Source organism: Podarcis filfolensis (assembly GCF_964270895.1).
Source record: "Podarcis filfolensis genome assembly, chromosome: 7".
NCBI lineage: Eukaryota > Metazoa > Chordata > Lepidosauria > Squamata > Lacertidae > Podarcis > Podarcis filfolensis.
In genome coordinates, this window is record NC_139603.1 from 57,887,196 (window position 1) to 57,906,858 (window position 19,663).

Consider the following 19,663-nt stretch of genomic DNA (forward strand, 5'->3'; position numbering starts at 1 on the left):
ATGAGAGGCTGAGAAATGAGCTGATGATTCAGGCCAGTGGAGAAACAACACAAGCAGTAGCCTCTGACCCTTGCAAAAAGCCATTGCATAACTCTAGCGATGACAACAAACACTGTATTTGATTTATGGCCCAGAAACCTCCATTTAATATTCACCATATGGCACTTCTCACCCCCTACTTTGTTCAAAATCCATGGCAGTCACACACGGAGTGGTAAACCTTGTTCCCAGGGGGCTTCACTAAGACTGGCGATGCTGCAGTATGGCATATTGATGGATCATGAAAAGGACTGGTAATTAAATCATTCTGGAGTCCTTTAGGACAGAGCTCTGGGTTCTCAAACCTCATTGCGTGATATTGACTTATAAGAGATGGAGCCTTGTTTTGACCCATGTTGCTTGAAACATGCTTTGGCTGGTAGCATGAAGAAAATCTTGTTTAAAAGCCTCTTTGTAAAATATTACTAAAGTATTTTAATTGTTTAATTTGGTTATAGGGCTAAAGCAGGCCAACTTCCAGTATAGCTTGCACAGTGCTGGCTCTGTTAGGGAGCAACTCTGTGGTGATGGTAGGGAGATTCCATAACAGCAACCACCTCATCCAAATGGCCTGGCTGGATGCAGAGGAGTGGTGGAAAGCACCGGCTGAGGGACAGGTGGTGGGATGGTGGCGAGTGGTCAGAGGGAGAAGCAGCAGACTGGGAAGAGGTGGTGTCAGCAGCAGGAGGTGACAAGGGTTAGTGAACAGGAAGAGGCTGTGGCAGAGAGCAGTTCAGATTGACTCTGAGGCTGAAGCAGAGGCTGGAGGGGAGGGTGACCAAGACCAGAGTGGAGACAGGCTGCTGAAGAATCCCCCTCCTGCTGCAACCAACTCTCCTGCCTCCCCGCCCAAGTCTCTAAGCACACACAGAGAAATGGAAAGAGCAGAACAGAGGTTGGTTGTGCTCCGATGTAGTTTTGAGACTGCATGGGAGAAACCCAGGAGAGGAGGATCCTTAGGGATGAGAAGGCAGGGATCTTTAGTCCTCACAACTATGTCATCAACCTACCGGAAAGGCTTGCTGAGACCACTACGCCTGAACTGTATTTTGGTTTATTTGAATAAAGAGTTAACTTCACTGGCATCGGTGACTTATTACTTTAGTGCTGATCTGCATCTGACTCCATTCCTGACATCAAAGCTTTGCTGGCATACTGCATTCAGGACAAGGAATGGAGGCAAGGTTTTTCCTGTGGGGTAGAGATTTTCAGCTCTCATTGTGGTCAATGGACCCACCAGGGACTACATTAGGTGAACAAGGGATCCTGTGGATTGGAGTAAAGTAAAGGTAAGGGGACCCCTGACCATTAGGTCCAGTTGTGGCCGACTCTGGGGTTGTGGCGCTCATCTCACTTTATTGGCCGAGGGAGCCGTGTACAGCTTCCGGGTCATGTGGCCAGCATGACTAAGCCGCTTCTGGCAAACCAGACCAGCACACGGAAACACCGTTTACCTTCCCGCCTATTTATCTACTTGCACTTTGATATGCCTTTGAACTGCTAGGTTGGCAGGAGCAGGGACCGAGCAACAGGAGCTCACCCCGTCGTGGGGATTCGAACCGCCAACCTTCTGATTGGCAAGTCCTAGGCTCTGTGGTTTAACCCACAGCTCCACCCGCATCCCCGTGGATTGGGGTAGGTATCCATTTTCAGCTTGAAATAAAAGAAAGGCACACATAAGCCTCAGCTTTGCCTCTTCTTTACCAAAACATGTGCTATTTAATTTCATATGACTGGCCTCATCAATGGACTGGATTAGAGCCAGCAAACCATAACTCATTGTAGGCAAGACTCAGACAATTGTAGTGGGTGGTTCCTCTGTGCAGGTGAAAGAAAGCTCCTTGTTCTGGATGAATTCACACATTCCATGAAGGGGCAGGTACGAACATTGGGGGTACTGTTGAATTCCAAATGGTCAGTGGAGTCACAAATTACATCCATGGCATGAAGTGGCTTCTGTTACTTTCATCTGGTGGCTCATCAGGTGTCCTCAACCCCAGCAGACTCTGAGGTAAGTTCTGATTGTGCACACAGCCCCAAGGGCAACACTAGAGAAAATTCACACAGTCCAATGGTCAAATACAGGTCGGGTCCAATGCAACGAGAAAGGTTTGAAGTCAAACTGTAAGGCCAGATTCCAACCTCTGCAGAAGGTTGGAATCCTAGGGTCAGTTCCAAAATTGTAGTCCAGTGGAGTTCCTGAAATAGCCAGGCTGTGGTCAATCAACAGTGAAAGCTGAGCAGACAGAGTCTCTGCCTTGCTTCCCTTTTCCCCCTCCCAATCTTGTTTGACGCACCTGAGCTTGCTTCAGCTGAGTAGCTGGGGCTCTCCACTTAACAAATCATGTGACCTTCACCTGCCCTGAGCTTAATCAAGCTGAGTGGCCACAAACTTCCTTGCAGTCCTAACAAGCCTCATGATCTTCACCTGGTCAGCTAGTAAGTTGGGCTGTGTTCTTTTGCCTGCCTCAGCCTCTTAGAGTGCACTTCCTGTTGTTCCTGATGCCTCAGAGCTTGCTGTGTTTGTGGAGACTGGGGCACCTCTGGTTCTGCCGATGGGTCCACTTCTGGCTCCTGTGAAACATCACCTGCCCCACTGATGTTCTCTGATGTGAGTACCTCCTGAGTCCCCAACCTCTCCTTCATTTTCAGCTTGTCCCGGTACACCCCTCACCAGAATCCTCTTCCCTTTCCTTGGTGTCCTGCCACTTTGAAATCTGGATGGGGATAACTTGGCTTCATTTGTTTGTGCGCTGGTAACTTCCTGATTAGACTTCTCCAGTGTATAGTACTGTACATAAAGCTGCCTTTGGAAGTGGCACAGAAACTACAGGTCTTGGTCAGGGTTGGTGAGAGTTGCACTTCCTATCCCTCTGCTGTACATGTCCACAGGTTCATATTAATACTTGTCCATGTGGCGGTGTACAGAACTGTATATAGCACACTGTGCGTGTGTGAACAGTACTTGAAGCTGTGCAAGTAAAATATATTTCAGGCATTTAAAAATCAAGGGATTTCTGTATGCTGTATGTTTTTCTTCAACTTTAGTAGACGCTTCTGAGGAGGTCACCCTCTGTTTTGTCTTCCTTCAAGAAAGTAATCTTATCCAATAAAAATAGAAAACCTAATTTTTATATCTCATGATTGAAGTACCAAGCCACTGCCTACATAAATCTCAAAGCCAAGCAGATAAGCCATTGCTTTTGAGGATAGCTTTAATGTTTATTGGCCCTAAAAGCTTAAACATGGCCCTGGTAAAGTTTGAGATAAGTTCCAATAGTCCCCAACACGTCAAAATTAAATATATCAGTCAGTTTATACCTTGATCAGTTCACTTAGGGCCTCCTGCTTTTCCTTGGTAGAACAAATGACAGAACCACAGGTGGCTGGAGCAGGAATAGATTTCAAGCAGAATCCAGAATTCGAAATACCCTTCAGATAGAAAGTCTCCTTTTTTCAAGCTATCTGAATACAGAAAATATTGCGGAGACCCCCCACCTTCCAAAATGAAAAGGCATTAACATATGCTATCGTCACAGCCAGACATGGCTTTTTAACACTTTCCAGTTAATTCTTGTCTTTATAGTAATTAAAATGATACCGACATTATACTCTCATCTGTTCGGCAAACAGATTATAAAGTCTGGCTCCTTGGTTTTAAGCACTGTCAATGGAACATGTGAAGTCAGGCAATGTTAATTGTTCCAAACTATTTCTATACAACTTATGCACACCCTCAAAATTGATTCTTCTCTTGTCAAGACAGCAGCAAAGTCATATATTCCCATTTGATTCCCCACCCAATTAGATGCAGAATTTCTTTGTTAGATTCAAAGTCTCATAGTTAAAGGAAAGATTAGCTCAACAGGTCTGTGGTTGTTCCCTTTCTCTTTTTCAAAAGTGAACACTGCCTATTTTAAATGAATTTTAGAGAGCACCACCTACTTTTGGAGACCAGCATTGAAACAAGTGAGATAAAACTAAGGTTGTAGGAATTTGCCATAGTTGTGTGAAATGCCAAGGAGGAAACAACAACATGGAACTGGGAATTTGGAATGCATTATTTCATTTATTTATTTATTCATTCATCCAATTTCTAACCCACTTTTCATTTGGTATGGTCCCAGAGTGGTTTACAGGCATCAAAACAGTAAAATTTAAAACAGCAAATGTAAACATTAATGGAAGTATCACACAAGCTACAGTACAGCGGGTGACCAATCAACAATACTTAATGAATTGTTTACATCAAAGAGCCAAGTGAAGAAGCCATTTATTTTTTTTAGCGAGTGCTTAAAAGTTTGCCATCAGTCATACTTGCAACTTGATGGCTATTTGAACTGCCTTTATGGTAATATGGGACGCGGGGGATGCTGTGGTCTAAACCACCGAGCCTAGGGCTTGCCGATCAGAAGGTCGGCAGTTTGAATCCCCATGACGGGGTGAGCTCCCGTTGCTCAGTGCCTGTTCCTGCCAACCTAGCAGTTCAAAAGCATGTCAAAGTGCAAGTAAATAAATAGGTACCGCTCCAGCGGGAAGGTAAATGGTGTTTCCGTGCGCTGCTCTGGTTCGCCAGAAGCGGCTTAGTCATGCTGGCCACATGACCCGGAAGCTGTACGCCAGCTCCCCCGGCCAATAAAGCGAGATGAGCACCGCAACCCCAGAGTTGTCTGCGAATGGACCTGATGGTCAGGGGTCCCTTTACCTTATAGTAATATAAAGTACTTTTTTTTTTGAACTTTTTAAATGTGTCATATATTACTATTTTTTAATTTTTAAGTTAAATGGGCTGAAATCTTATACCCCCTTACTACACAGCTTACCTGCATGTGAGGATGAGTGCACTCTCTGCGTGCAGAACCTTGCTCCCAGCTGTTGCACACAAGGATGGGACAGTGATAAGAGTAATACAGCTCAGACAAGCCCAGGTTCCCATTTTTACTGGGAACCTTTCTTGGTGCCTGCAATGGGGAAGGAAAGGAGCTGGGAGCTCTTCCAGGAGGAAGAGGAAGAGTTGAAGCTACAGATTTGTGTTCGGAGTTCCACAGAGATGTTCTAGTCCAGGCATGGCCAAATGTGGCCCTCCAGCTGTTTGGGGACTAAAATTCCCATCATCCCTGACCACTGGTCCTGTTAGCTAGGGATGATGGGAGTTGTAGTCCCAAAACAGCTGGAAGGCCAAGTTTGGCCATGCCTGTTCTAGGCAGAGAACACTTAGCAAGGCTCAAGTCCCCGTGTGCATTCTCAGAACAGGCTGTTGTGTGCAAAGCACATTTTTCCATTTCAATCCTTGTGATATCTAAGGGTAAATGTCAAGAGTCAAGGAAGTTACAGCCTCATGCTGTGGGCTCTGTCATCAAATGTCTGGTCTCCCTGTACGTGGTTTATATACTAGCAGTGGTGTGCTATGATTGGGTGGTGAGTTACACCATATCCCATGCTCTGCCCTGGTGACATAGGGTTGACAGTCATTGTGAGAGTGGTTATTTTCATGGAAGCCAGTGGGAGGTAAAATTGTTCCGTTGATGTAAAGCTGTGCCACTAATGTGGGCACAGCTGTGGATTTAAGGGGATCATATGATATAGGATTGGTGTGTTGCTCATGTCCCATCCTTGATTCTGCCCTGTGGCAGCCAATCCCCTGACATGCCTTCACTGACAGAATATTTTACCAGCCTATCTGTCATAGCAGCAGCATACCTGACATTCCACCAATACAGAGGGACTTCCACCAAAGCATATCAGTAGAGCATTGCACCCCAAAGAAGTAAGCTCCATTGAACTCAGTTGGGTTTATCTCTGACCAAGAATGGCTAGGATCAGGCTGCAAAGTGTGTGTGTGTGTGTGTGTGTGTGTGTGTGTGTGTGTGTGGTTTTCCCCCCTCTTCTGCTGCTGTGTTAGCATTTTGTCTCCACCCGCCAGAACTGCAACAAGCTCCCATGTTACTTTCAAAGCCAAGGCAGACACATTGAATTTATATCTTTAAAAACCACAATAGTTAGAATATTTAATGTTGCGCAGTACATGAAAGCATTTAGAAGGCTGATCTCATCATCTTTAGTGCGATCCACGTTTTTCCTGCCTTATAATGGTGGATTGAAACCAGGTTTTCTGGCTTTAACCCCTTGAAGATCTGAATTTCATCAGTGGTAAAGGCAGGGAATGCCTGATCTGAGCTGCTGAAGATTTATGGCCTTCCATGTTCACACTTGCAAAGTCACACCATCCTAACTTGGACGCTACCTGATTCCCTCCAGCGCCCACCCCCCTCCCAACAACCTGCCCACCTAAAACCTCACTTAGGAAGAAACAGAAGGGGTGGATGACTTACTTCCCTAAAGAAATGGTTATGATGCATTAATATATGCAATAATTATGATCAAAGCATATTTTATAAATTGGAATTAATTACATTTTGAGTGCTGGCCCATGAACAATAAATTTGTTCATGTAGGGAGCCACATTACAGATTAGTGAAAGTTCAGGGCTTAATTTCTCTTCAGTACATATTTTGCAGGGTAATAAATGATTTCATACAGACTTTCTGGCTCTGCTTGACTTTCTTTTTTTGGCACAAGTTTACTTAAAAATATAGAACAGACAGTAGCTGCATTTCGCAAACCATCCTATTTCCCCCCTCGTTTTGTTGTTGTGCAAACTGACACAGGGAGGGAAAACTTGGCAAGAGCACTAAGTAATTAAACTGTGATATTCATAAAGTTATAAAGGAGTAAGTAGAGAAACTTGTTGGCACTTGGCATCTTAAAACAAAATGTTATTCCTTTTGGTTGACTAGGCTTGGCCTGGAGAGAAGGGGAGCTGTAATCAACAGGCTTAACTAATAACTTGACTATTTTGCTCCTGCAGTGTCTAACATATAATTTTCTACCTGTGAAATATTAACGTGGTTCTCCCTCCAACCATTTTATCTTCACAACAAGCCTCTTGAGGTGGGTTAGATTGAGAAAAAGAATAAAAGGAGAGAGTGAGGGTCACCAACTCGGATGGCTTCAAAAAAAGGGGTAGTCAAATTCATGCAGCATGATGCCAGCCAGGATGCCTATGCTGTGCCTTCACAGTCAGAAGCACTAATGCTTCTGAATGCCACTTGAGGGAAACCACAGGAAGGGTGAGCGAGCATGTGCTTGGGTTCTGCTTGTGAGTTTCCCATAGGCTTCTGATGGGCCATTGTGAGAACAGGATGCTGAACTAGATGGGCCATGGACCTTACGCAGCAGGCTCTTCTTGTGTTCTTAATATGCCCAAGATCACACAAGTGAGATGTCTGAATGGGGATTTGAACTCTAGACAGACTCTCTCACTCTACCTTGAAGCTGACCTTGAAGCTGACCCAGAAACTCCAGCGGGTGCGAGGCTCCTTACGGGGTCCTTGCCATGGGATCACATTCATCCAGTACTTTACCAACTGCACTGGCTCCAGCTGGAGTACAGGGTCAGGTTTAGGGTGCTGGTTTTGACCTTTAAAGGGACACGGGTGGCACTGTGGGTTAAACCACAGAGCCTAGGACTTGCCGATCAGAAGGTCGGCAGTTCGAATCCCCGCAAGGGGTGAGCTCCCGTTGCTCGGTCCCTGCTCCTGCCAACCTAGCAGTTCAAAAGCATGTCAAAGTACAAGTAGGTAAATAGGTACCGCTCCAGTGGGAAGCTAAACGGTGTTTCCATGAGCTGCTCTGGTTCACCAGAAGCGGCTTAGTCATGCTGGCCACATGACCCAGAAGCTATACGCTGGCTCCCTTGGCCAATAAAGTGAGATGAGAGCCGCAACCCCAGAATCGGTCACGACTGGACCTAATGGTCAGGGGTCCCTTTACCTTTGACCTTTAAAGCTCTATGCAGTGTAGGACCCGCGTACCTACAGGACCGCCTCTCCTGGTATGCCCCGCAGAGGACCTTAAGGTCCACAAATGACAACACTTTGGAGGTCCCAAGTTGCAAGGTGGTTAGATTGGTCTCAGCTAGGGCCAGGGCCTTTTCAGTACATGCCCCATCTTGGTGGAACTCTCTGTCACAAGAGACTAGGGCTCTGCGGGACTTGACATCTTTCTGCAGGGCCTGCAAGATAGAGTTGTTCCACCTGGCCTTTGGTTTGGACTCAGTCTGACCCTTATGTTTCCCTCCCCTTATGGTTTTGATCTATGGGCTACTTTTAAAATGAAGCTCTGTTTTGAATTGTGTTTTAACCTGTATTTTAAATTGGGTTTTTTTCTATTATGTTTTTATTGCAATTTTACTGGTGTTAGCCGCCCTGAGCCCGGCTCTGGCTGGGGAGGGCAGGGTATAAATAAATATTATTATTAACCACTACACAACACCAGCTCTTTCCACAGCATACAATGCTAACGTGGATTCAGTTCCAACCGCAAGTGCAGAACTTGAGCCACATATATTGTTCCACGTTCAGCCCGTCACCTAGAGATGGATATACATGCAATATATGGGGAATGTGCAGGGGGATAGCTCAGTTGGAAAAGCAAGGGACTCTTAATCACAGAGTTGTGTGTTCCAGCCCCACCTTGGGCAAAAATATTCCTGCATTGCAGGGGTTGGACTAGACGATCCTTGTAGTCCCTTCCAACTCTACAGTTCTGTGATTCTAATATTCTGTACTGTGACTTGGTCTAACATGAGAATCTACAGGTAGAAGCCTGCATTTGAGCATGGATCTCCCTTCTGGATGGTTACAGCGTTCATGAAATCCGGAGAACAACTAATTCCATTGCGGGGGAAACTTTTAAATCACGCCCATCACTGTAAAGAAAACCTATGCCCTTATTACGATAACAAAAATAAAATTTTGTCAGCATTTTCTGAAGGCTAGGTAGGTAGGTATGTTTTTCTAGACTCCTTTATCCCACTTGTATATTTCAACAATATAATTTATTTAGTAATGTATGTATGCATAACATTCAGAGCAGGTTGAGGCCTGGAGCTCGGGAGCTTCATCTGCATAACAAAAGACAGAGCAGATTCTAAAACCCTCCAATGACACTGTTAGTAGCTGGCAGGCAACCAATCCCTGCTGAGATTGGGCCAGTGCTGTGATACACTAATTGCAGCATTAAGGCGACCTTTCACAGGCGGGGTGTGTGTTTTGCCTAGGCTGGCTTAAGGTCTATATACTGGGCCAAGTGCCCCTGTATGCCAGTTTTGTTCCTGTTGCTGCAATGTCATTTTGAGCTGAATCTAGGCCTCGGGTCCATAGCTGTCAACTTTTTTTTCTTGTGAGGAATCCTATTCAGAATGAGAGAATTTCCCTTAAAAAAAAGGGAAACGTTGACAGCTATGCTCAGGTCGTCCTTGAACCCTCCCACACTTCACTATACACAATCATTCTCCTAAAATGATGCCAGGCCAGTTTATTTATTAATATTTATATACTTAAGAATTATAAGACACAGCTTCATTAAAACATATAACAAAATGGAAGGTGATTTTTTAAAAAAAAGAAATCTGCAAAATGAATAAATAAGAAAGATACTAAAAGCAGGTAGCACTTTAACAGCACTTTGAATTTATTTGACAGGATTTGTTTACCGCTCAGTTGTAAATAAAACCTCTAAGTGGTGTACAAAGAACATAAAATATACATTTAAAGTGTCAATAAAATTCAAAGTTAAAAAGTTTTTTTAAAAAACAGATACTCAGAAGTGGGCAAGCTACATATCCAAGTATTAAGTGGCTTACGAAAATCGCACAATATAACTCATTAAAAAGCAAAAGCTAGACGTCTTGAAAATGCAGACCCATCTAAAACATCACAAGTCACAAAAGTTGAAAGTCGTCTTCATATGCCCTTATATAAAGTTATCCAAGCATTGCAAACCCTGACTATAATAAATGCTTTTGCTGCCTGCTGAAAAGCGGGCCAAGAGAGATAAGGTAGAAGGTACTGCCCTTTCATGACACTCGGATTCAGCTGCCTGAGATGGCAACCTCTCTCCCCAATGGCTGGACCGGCCCTGAAAATGTACCACAGTACTGAGGGTTCTTCTTTGTTAAACCTGTTACACCAGGCAGCTACAAAACAGTGCACTGTTCCATTACTGAAAGCAACATTTAATCCCTTCGCTAAAATTGTTATTGGAATTGTTCAGTTAATTTGCGTGAAATGTCTGCACTAACGTGCTTAGAAGTATGGCTAGACATGTTGCTGAAGTTTAATAACCATCTTTAAAAATTAGCTGTAAATTAGAAACAAGTCCGGGAGCTACAAAAATAAGAGCCCTGTCATTCATTCATTTCATAAACTGGCATGGTTTGGTTTATGTTGCTGTTAATTTATTATAATGATGTCATGTACACTGTTGCCTTTCAGTCTGTGCACACTTCATTGCTGACAATTCTGCGGCTTGCATTACATCATCATGGCTGGAGGAAATCTAATTAAAGACCCACATACCCAAATACTCTACCTTTGAGGTGAGGGGTTTGGGGGCTGTCTCAGGGATTTTTGGCTCCAAAGCAGAATCCTTCGACATCTTTTTTAGTAGGCATGAAGGAGCAGCTACTAGTAGCCATGATAACAATCAGAGTTGGCTTTCGGGGGTTCTTGGACACTGGATATCAGGAACGCTTGTCCTTTTCCTTCTCAAACTACACCTTTTTAAACTAGAACAAACACTGGCTAAGGTGGTAGTCCCCTATTGCCGAAGAACCACAACACAAACTTTCGTATTTCATTAGTTGCCTTGACAGTATACCTTAATCCTATACAGTGGCACCTCTGGTTACGTATTTAATTCGCTCCAGAGGTCCGTTCTTAACCTGAAACTGTTCTTAGCCTGAAGCACCACTTTAGCTAATGGGGCCTCCTGCTGCCGCCGTGCCGCCACAGCACGATTTCTGTTCTCATCCTGAAGCAAAGTTCTTAACCCGAGGTACTATTTCTGGGTCAGGGGAGTCTGTAACCTGAAGCGTATGTAACCTGAAGCGTATGTAACCCGAGGTACATACGTTCATGTAGGCCCCACTGAACTCAAAGGGGCTTGCTTCTGCATAGAAATGTACACAGGATTGCACTGTTGGAACTTAAGAGACAGCTGTCTCAGGGAAACAGAAAATGCTCATTGGTAGAGTATTTGCTTTGGATGAAGAAGATCCCAGTTTCCCTGGCATCTCCAAGCAGGGCTGGGAGAAACGGTTGCCGTAAACGTTGGAGAGCAACCGCAAGGAACTTTGTATAGACAATGCCAAGCTATATGGACCAATGGTCTCATCCTCTATAATGTTACATGCCTCCCCAATCTCCACAGCAGTTCAAGATTCCATGGGTCCCACACGTTCTAAACCCAGGGTCAGTTTCCTTTTGGGCAAACGAGCCGCAGAAGAGCCTGTGATATTCTTATGATATATGGTTTATTTACATATATGTGCAACCCGAGTCCAGATGGGGAAGAATCCTAGTATTACATCCTGTACAGAGGGTCACTTGCTCTTCCCATAGGTGCAACAGGCTTGAGTCTAAAAGCAGAGAAATCACCCATGCTCTGTGTCTCTTTGTTATAGCCTGTCACAGTCAGCTCACATGGTGTTCTGCTCCCCTTCCTCTCCCTCTTGCTGCTAACCTAGTGAAACCGATGCACATAGAGACCTATAAGCTCAGCTAACTAGCCAGGCTAGAGGCCTTGTGCTTTATCTTGTGCTAGGAGCAGCTTTACTCCCAAGGTTGTAAACAACATTCTTAAGTGTCTACATTTGACAAGAGAGAGTCCTTTGTTTCCTTGCCCAATGAATAGGTAATGAAGGAAAGACCATACATGGTATAGTTACAGATAGGTAGCCGTGTTGGTCTGCCATAGTCAAAACAAAACAAATTTTTTTTCTTTCCAGTAGCACCTTAAAGACCAACTAAGTTAGTTCTTGGTATGAGCTTTCGTGTGCATGCACACTTATCTGACGAAGTGTGCATGCACACGAAAGCTCATACCAAGAACTAACTTAGTTGGTCTTTAAGGTGCTACTGGAAAGAAAAAAATTTTTTTTGTTCATACATGGTATAATTAGTGTTGTGTTGTAACTTTAGATGGGAGGAAGTTTATGCATATGTATTGCTTTAACAGGTAACAGGTACATTAGCAGGCCCCACCCTTTGCAGCTTGCTCAGCTTTTGGAGAGTGATCCCACTGAGCCATTATTGCTAGCAATAAACACCCTTTGTTTTCTCTGCCCTGTTAATGGGTTCCTTGATGGGCTAATGCCTGGCCATCATCAGCCACTCTCAGCAAGTTCTGCCAAACTGGCCTGGCTCATTATCCTAAACTGCATCCAGAGGTGTTTGGCACAGTTTAGTCAAACCTTCATTATTTCTAACTTTTGCCAAACCCAAAAATTATGGGTTTCTTGCACCCAAAACAAATTCCTATGTGCTTAATTACCACCAGCCTGTTACTGTGTAAAATGCTTATTGAACATACATTTAAGGTGAAATTATCACTGACTGTATTTTGCTATCTCATTGCCATTCAACACCCACCTTATCATTTTCTCCTTTATACGCCTGTGGAAAGGGGCATATCTTTAGGTGCCAACAAAAACAGTCCTCTTCTCCCAGGTAATTGGATAATTAAACCACCTATGGCCTTTTAAATTGTGTGTGGCAGGGTTATTGTTTTTGTTTGTTACTATGGTGTGTATTTTTGTGTTTTTATTACTGTAAACCACCCTGTGATCCTTGAATGAAGGGAGGTATAGAAATTTAATGAATAATAAAAATAACAATGCTGAAATGAGCTGTCTCTTTACTCTCTTTTGTTGCTTCCTAGCAATATATCAAACTTTCCAATGTATTCTGTCAGATTAGCCATTCCCTGCTTGCCAATACAACCTGTATGTTGTCCTCCATGTTCGTGTGTGTGTTACATAATACAATAATGCAGCTTAATTAATTATTTGCAGGGATGGGAGGAACCATTAACTCCAGTCTGATTTCAACTAACTTGGATTATGAGAATCTGGGAAAGCCTATGGCTCCAAAAGGACCCAGTAGATGGGTGTTACATGAACTCTAACTTGCAGCTTGCAACAGCTTCAGATGAAGAAGAGCTTTGATTACTGTCTTCTTGCATCTTGAGCATCTTCCCCTTGAGAAGATTGGATGGAAACAAGAACTTCTCCCAGGAACACTAATGGAGGCAGGAGGTAAGAGAATTCTTGTTTGATATTCTAACATCAGGATAGCTATCTGCTGGTTATATGTGCATAATACAGAAATCACTGAAGGAGAAATTTATTTCTGCAGGAGCTAAGCTCTGGATAAAATTTCCCTTCCCATCTTTTCCATTACCCCTTTTGTAATTGCCCATGGAGGGTTTAGGAAAGTTTTTAACACCTTATCTTTCCTCCAGCATAGCTAAGTAACAAGCATGCGCAAATCCTTAGTTGTCACCATTCATAAGAAAGAAATTAAATAGTTTGGCAGATCTTACAAACTCTTGGAAAACTTATCACACAAAAGTATATTTGTTCAACATAAATGTGACACATCTGAATGTGACTCTGTCACAGGCAAAAAACTGACACTCCCTTCACTGCTCTTATGAGACAGGCAAGGCAGTTTTGATCAACTTTGACTTGACACTTACCAGTTTCACAAACTCTGCCATTCCTGATATAAGTCCCTTGCATCACTTGAGCATGTAGAAACGCAATATATGCACCACCTTCCTCAATATGACGTGAAACAGAAATGCTGACCTTGGCAATAAACTTAAATGTCTGTGAAACATCTGTGAACTCTCTGATGGTTCGTTTTCGGTGCAGAAAACTGTGGGAAAGTCTTTGAATGATAGTTGAGATAAAGAAGTTTGCTCTCAAAGCTTTGCTGTGCTTTAAGAGTAATTGAGTCGCATGTCATCGCAGCCCAACATTATCTGATGACCTTCAGTTCTTAGCGGTTATATATGTACAAAAGTGTATGGAATTGTTCATCTTGCTGGGAATTCCCTTTAGGGTTTTGAGAATTTTATTTTATTTTATTTAGGTTGGCTATAATGTTGAGGGCAGGCAAGGAGGAGAAATTTAATATATGCACTGGAAATTCTGTGAATATCAGCAAACTTACAAGTTCCCTGGGGCCTATAATGGTCATTTTCATGCCACTTAGTACATGTTTGCAGCAGGTTATTATAACTGGGCCAGACTTACTAGACAGCTGCCAAGACACTTAACTTCTTGAAGCTGCAGATGGGAGAGGTGTTTTCTCTTTTCAGCACTTAGTATACAAACGTGTCTACTGCTCGTGAACAGCAGTAGGGTCGTTACTGTTTTCATTGTACAATGCATGAAACAAGGGTCTGAAACAGTGACTCCTGAAAGAATGGTTGGCACTGGCAGAGCACTGAAATAGATGTGGTGGACTATCCATAAATGATAACTTTTTAAAGCAAACATTTGGTTGGAGTAGATTAGATTAACTCAAGGTTGAAGGCAAAGGGGTTAGCACTGCACTGACCTGCTATCTCTCTCAGTGGTGCCCCTCTTCCTCCTGGGAAGCAGCGGTGACTCACCTGACAGGAGGTCAGGTAAGGGGATGGGGTGCCTGGCAGGAAGGAGAGGTGGGTCTTGCGTGGAAAGGAGAAACTGTGAAAGGGAGACCTACTTGACTAGCTGTGCCTTCCAAGGAGAAGGCATGGATGAATGCCTTTGGATGCAGGGATGAAAACTTGGATAAGAACTTGGGTGTGGGGTGTGCATGGCTTTCCTGCCTGCCCACCCACCCGATCCTCTGCCCCCTGGAGCAGCACCATGCATGGTGGTGGTCTTTCACAAGGGCCTTCCCTGCAATGAAGGTGCTTACCGAAGATCAGCACCACACAGGATGGAACCCTCTGCTTACCAGCTGGTAAGCAGGCAGTTCCACCCTACGGGATGCAGGTTGCTGCTTCTTTGTGAGGGTTTTTCTCTGTAGGGAAGGTGGCACATGATTCACTGATAAGCAGAGCATTTGGTCCTGCAGGTGCAGACTCCTGCTCTTTCACCAGGTGTTTCCCTGTAGGGGAGGTGGTCATGAAGGAGCAGCACCAATTTCTGCATGCTCTTCCCCATTAACTTGATACAGATGTTTGAAGGGCATGACAGATAAGATGGAACTTTGGACCCCATATGTCAAAGACACTTGTCCTTGTTGTTGTTGTTTAGTCGTTTAGTCGTGTCCGACTCTTCGTGACCCCATGGTCCAGAGCACACCAGGCACTCCTGTCTTCCACTGCCTCCCGCAGTTTGGTCAAACTTATGTTGGTAGCTTTGAGAACACTGTCCAGCCATCTCGTCTTCTGTCGTCCCCTTCTTCTTGTGCCCTCCATCTTTCCCAACATCAGGGTCTTTTCCAGGGAGTCTTCTCTTTTCATGAAGTGGCCAAAGTATTGGAGCCTCAGCTTCACGATCTGTCTTTCCAGTGAGCACTCAGGGCTGATTTCCTTAAGAATGGATCTTGCAGTCCATGGGACTCTCAAGAGTCTCCTCCAACACCATAATTCAAAAGCATCAATTCTTCAGCAATCAGCCTTCTTTATGGTCCAGCTCTCACTTCCATACATCACTACTGGAAAAACCATAGCTTTAACTATACGGACCTTTGTTGGCAAGGTGATGTCTCTGCTTTTTAAGTTGCTGTCTATTTTAAGATGCTGTCTTAAGATGCTTGTCCTTAACAGGGGATTAAGTTTTATAACCTGTGTGATCCTTCCACTGCTCTGCTTACAGATTCTGTAGTAATGGACTGCAAGAAATATGTAACTCAGTCCTAAGATTTACTGGATTGGCAAATAATTTGCAGGGATGGAACATCTCAAATACAGCAGTTGTTGAACCACACTAGCATTGTAGGGATGTTACACTGATGTTGCCAGAAAGCTTATGTAAACTTCGTGGTCAGGATGCCAGACGTGGATTTTCCAATATAGGACCACACAGTTTTATTGAAATTCAGGACTCATTAGCTTTAAACTCTAGAATTTATTAATAGACTGTAAGAAAAAGATTCTGAAATGTTGCCAGCATTACTTATCATGATTATTTTCTGTCTCAGATGTGTTTTATTGGATTTTAATGATTCACTTTAAACCATCTAGAATGCTGAAATAGGATTGCTGCAGGATTTTGAACGCTTCTTAACTCATCTTTGTATCTTAGATAGTATTAAATTAATAGAAAACGCAATGCCAGCATAAAATTACTAATCTTGGGTGGCCTTAATGCTGTGGACTTACGTGTCAGTATTTTATTTTCCTTTGTCTGCCAAAATAAACCATTTTCTCTTAAATGCATGGAAGATTAAACAGATAACTAGTTAATTCCTTATTCCAGAGTCCCACCTGTTATTTGCTGTAACCAAGTTACGGTAGATGTTATCCAAAGAAAAAATCTCCTGTAAATTTGGGGAGGAGCTCAAATGTTCTTCTGTACCTGGAAAAAGTGTTTATGGCCATCCATAGTGGCTTTGGGGCATCTCTGAAGCAAGCTTCCCAAATTTACCATGGCCTGCAGATTGAGGAAAGGTTTGCATTTATAACAGACCTATGTTCTAATGGAGAGGCTGGATTCTGGATGGTTTGTTTTGAATAGCTTACTCTACTCTTTTGTTGTTGTCGTTGTTGTTTTGCTCAGAGTGCTTTTATCACATTTTATGTGATACAATGATGCTGTAAACTGCTTTTCCATGGGCAGTCTTAATAGCCCTTTCCCTGAATGTGTGGAAAGAGAAGCAGAATCATTTGCTATCCTCAATACCTCTCTGCATGTTGAGCTGAAGGTCTGAAAAGAGCCTATGAAAATTTGTGCAGCTTTCCTCATTACACAGAGCTAATCCGCATTCACAGGCTCTATTAAATTTTTGATGGGGTGGGGACAGTGGGTGAGATCACTATTTAAGCCTGAAGATGTTTGCTATATGCATAATTGTCATGTGAAACGGACAATGAAGGCCACCCAAAGTAAGATGGTTCATGTAGTGAATCCATAGGTTAGCCAATGTATTTGTTTCTCACATCCAGTCTCATTTGAATACTTACTCCAGTGAAGTTTCATTTACTCCTATGGGATCGTAAGATTTGCCATATATTTAAGATTGTGGTCTTGGAGCTTAACAGAGTCTTTCTTCTGCAGTTGGGAGATCTGGTTACAATAAAATCACTGACTTTCAAAACGTTATTATCTGTCTTAGCCAAATGTTTTGTTAGGACAAAAGCCAAATGCTATTAATTTATATTTCCTGTGTCTGTAATGATTGTAGAAACTACATTGTAGTTTTTCTTTCTGATTTGTTCTTCAATATCATATATCATGAACAGAAAACTGTAGCGTCAACTAAATAGATTTGTGCTGGGAATACCATGTGGGAACCAAAACTCTAATTGCAACTACAAGGGAAAAGAGCACAAATAAACCAACACACTGCATATTTCTATACTATAAGCAACATTTTTGCTATACATCACTCTGTTGCATTTAAAGAATTTGTATTTTTGGTAGCCCAGTACACCAATAAGGGGGGAACCTCTGACCCACAGGTTTGATTAGGCCTGCCAGACTTCACCATTTGTCCTGCTAGACCAGAGCTTTCCAAACTTTTCATGTTGGTGGCACACTTTTTAGATGTGCATCATTTTGTGACATTCAGTTTTACTAGCAAACCAGAGGTTAAACTAACCCCTTTGCAGGAGCGCAGGGAGCGTTTGCGTGACACACCTACACACTGCAGCCGACACATTAACACGTCACAACAGTTTGGAAAGCTCTGTGCTAGACCATTTTATCCAAGCTACACGTATCCTACACCTGACATCATGTGTGATCAGGTAAAGATGCAGTTGAGCCCAAAGGTTGCAGGCCAGCTGATCAGCAACACAAAGGAAAACACATCACCAGATGCTATTCAGAGGAGAAAGCCATGCTGAGCAAGTCCTTGTGAAGCCTTAACAAGGCTCGTTAGGTAAATCCAGCCACTATGTTTGTACATAAGAATGTAGGGAGTAGATACCTTCTCTCAGACAACCCATCTTCAAAGGCATTTGTGGAAAAAAGAAAGTGCCAATTCAAATGTCAAAATTATTTACACAAACTTCTTGAACATGGACAATTTATAAGGTACTTTAAAAAATCCTATCTCTACTGCTTGTGATTTTTTTAAAAAAATGTTATTTATGTACAGCTTTTGTAGGCTACACTCTTACAAAATGTTCTGAGGTGGGTTAGTGTATATTTTGAAAATTCAGACACTAGAATGATACAGATATGATGCAGCATACAACTCAAAAGAAACAAAAAAGCAGACCAAAACAAATTTAGGAGAGAGTAAAACTGACGTAAAAGGCCTGAGAAAGCAAAAAAAAAGAAGTTATTTGTTCAGTATCGAAATGATAACCAAGTAGACATCATTTGAGCCTCTCTGAAGGCCACCATGGAAAAGCTGTTCTACCAGCTACCGGCGTCACTTTACCTGCTGGGACACCCAGAGAAAGGCCTGATTCTGTTCCTGTAACACCAATTTTCATTTTTTTTCATTTGAGCAGTTACATTATTGTCATGCAGCTGTAGCCTTCCAGCCCTCCCCATCATAAGCACTTACGGTTTGCTGCAGCAGGTCATTTAGGAATGACTGGGACAGTGTTAGCTTTTCAAAGGGGTTGCTGTATCTTGATGCAGGGGAAGTATAAACCCATTATAATTTTGCTGTCTGAAATTTCAGGCCTTTCTCCCATAAACTGTGGAAAAATGACATCAGCTTTCTGGGTGAAACTCAGAAAGCTTGTGAATGACTAAAATATACCGAATAGGCACAGAGAGGTGATAAAAATCAGCGTGTGACATGATGTCTGCCTGCTGGTGTGTGGGGAAACCGAGTGCAGAGCAGTTGAAATATTCACTTCTACTATTGGACTCTAGACCTGCTGACCTTTTAAACAGAAACATCTGCTTCAGATGTCCATTGTGAGTGTACCACCTACTTGTTGCTTGCAAACATCACTTTTCACAGCGTACATGTCTTTTAGGAAAGCATCTTGGGACTGATTACAACCAAGTTCTCTGCCTGAGGAAAGGACAGCTGATATGAAAACCTCTGTGGGTGGTGTTTTATGTGAGGTGACTGTTTCACATGTACAAGTCATCACTTCATGTAGCAGTTGTTGAGTGGCAGCAATGCAGGTGTGAGCTCACGCTCTGTATCATGGTACATCACATGGCAGACACAGAGATAGATATCTAGTACAAAATGAAATGGGTCCTTTTAACTACAGGTTTTACAGTAAATAAATAATGAAAGTGGGTGAATTATCTTCTTCAGCCACTATGCATCATCAAAATAACTTTCACAAACAAAACTTGAGGCAGAAAATTGTCACGAAGAACTCTACAGAACAATATAAGTCGTGCCTCGGCTCCCAAATGCCTTGGGAGTCGAACATTCTGGCTCCCAAACGATCGAAAACCGGAAGTGAGTGTTTCGGTTTCCGAACATTCTTTTGGAAGCCGAATGTCCAACGGAGATTCCGCGGCTTCCGATTCACTGCAGGAACTTCCTGCAGCCAATCAGAAGCCATGCTTTGGAAGTCGAACATTTCGGAAGTCGAACGGATTTCCAGAACAGATTCTGTTCGACTTCCGAGG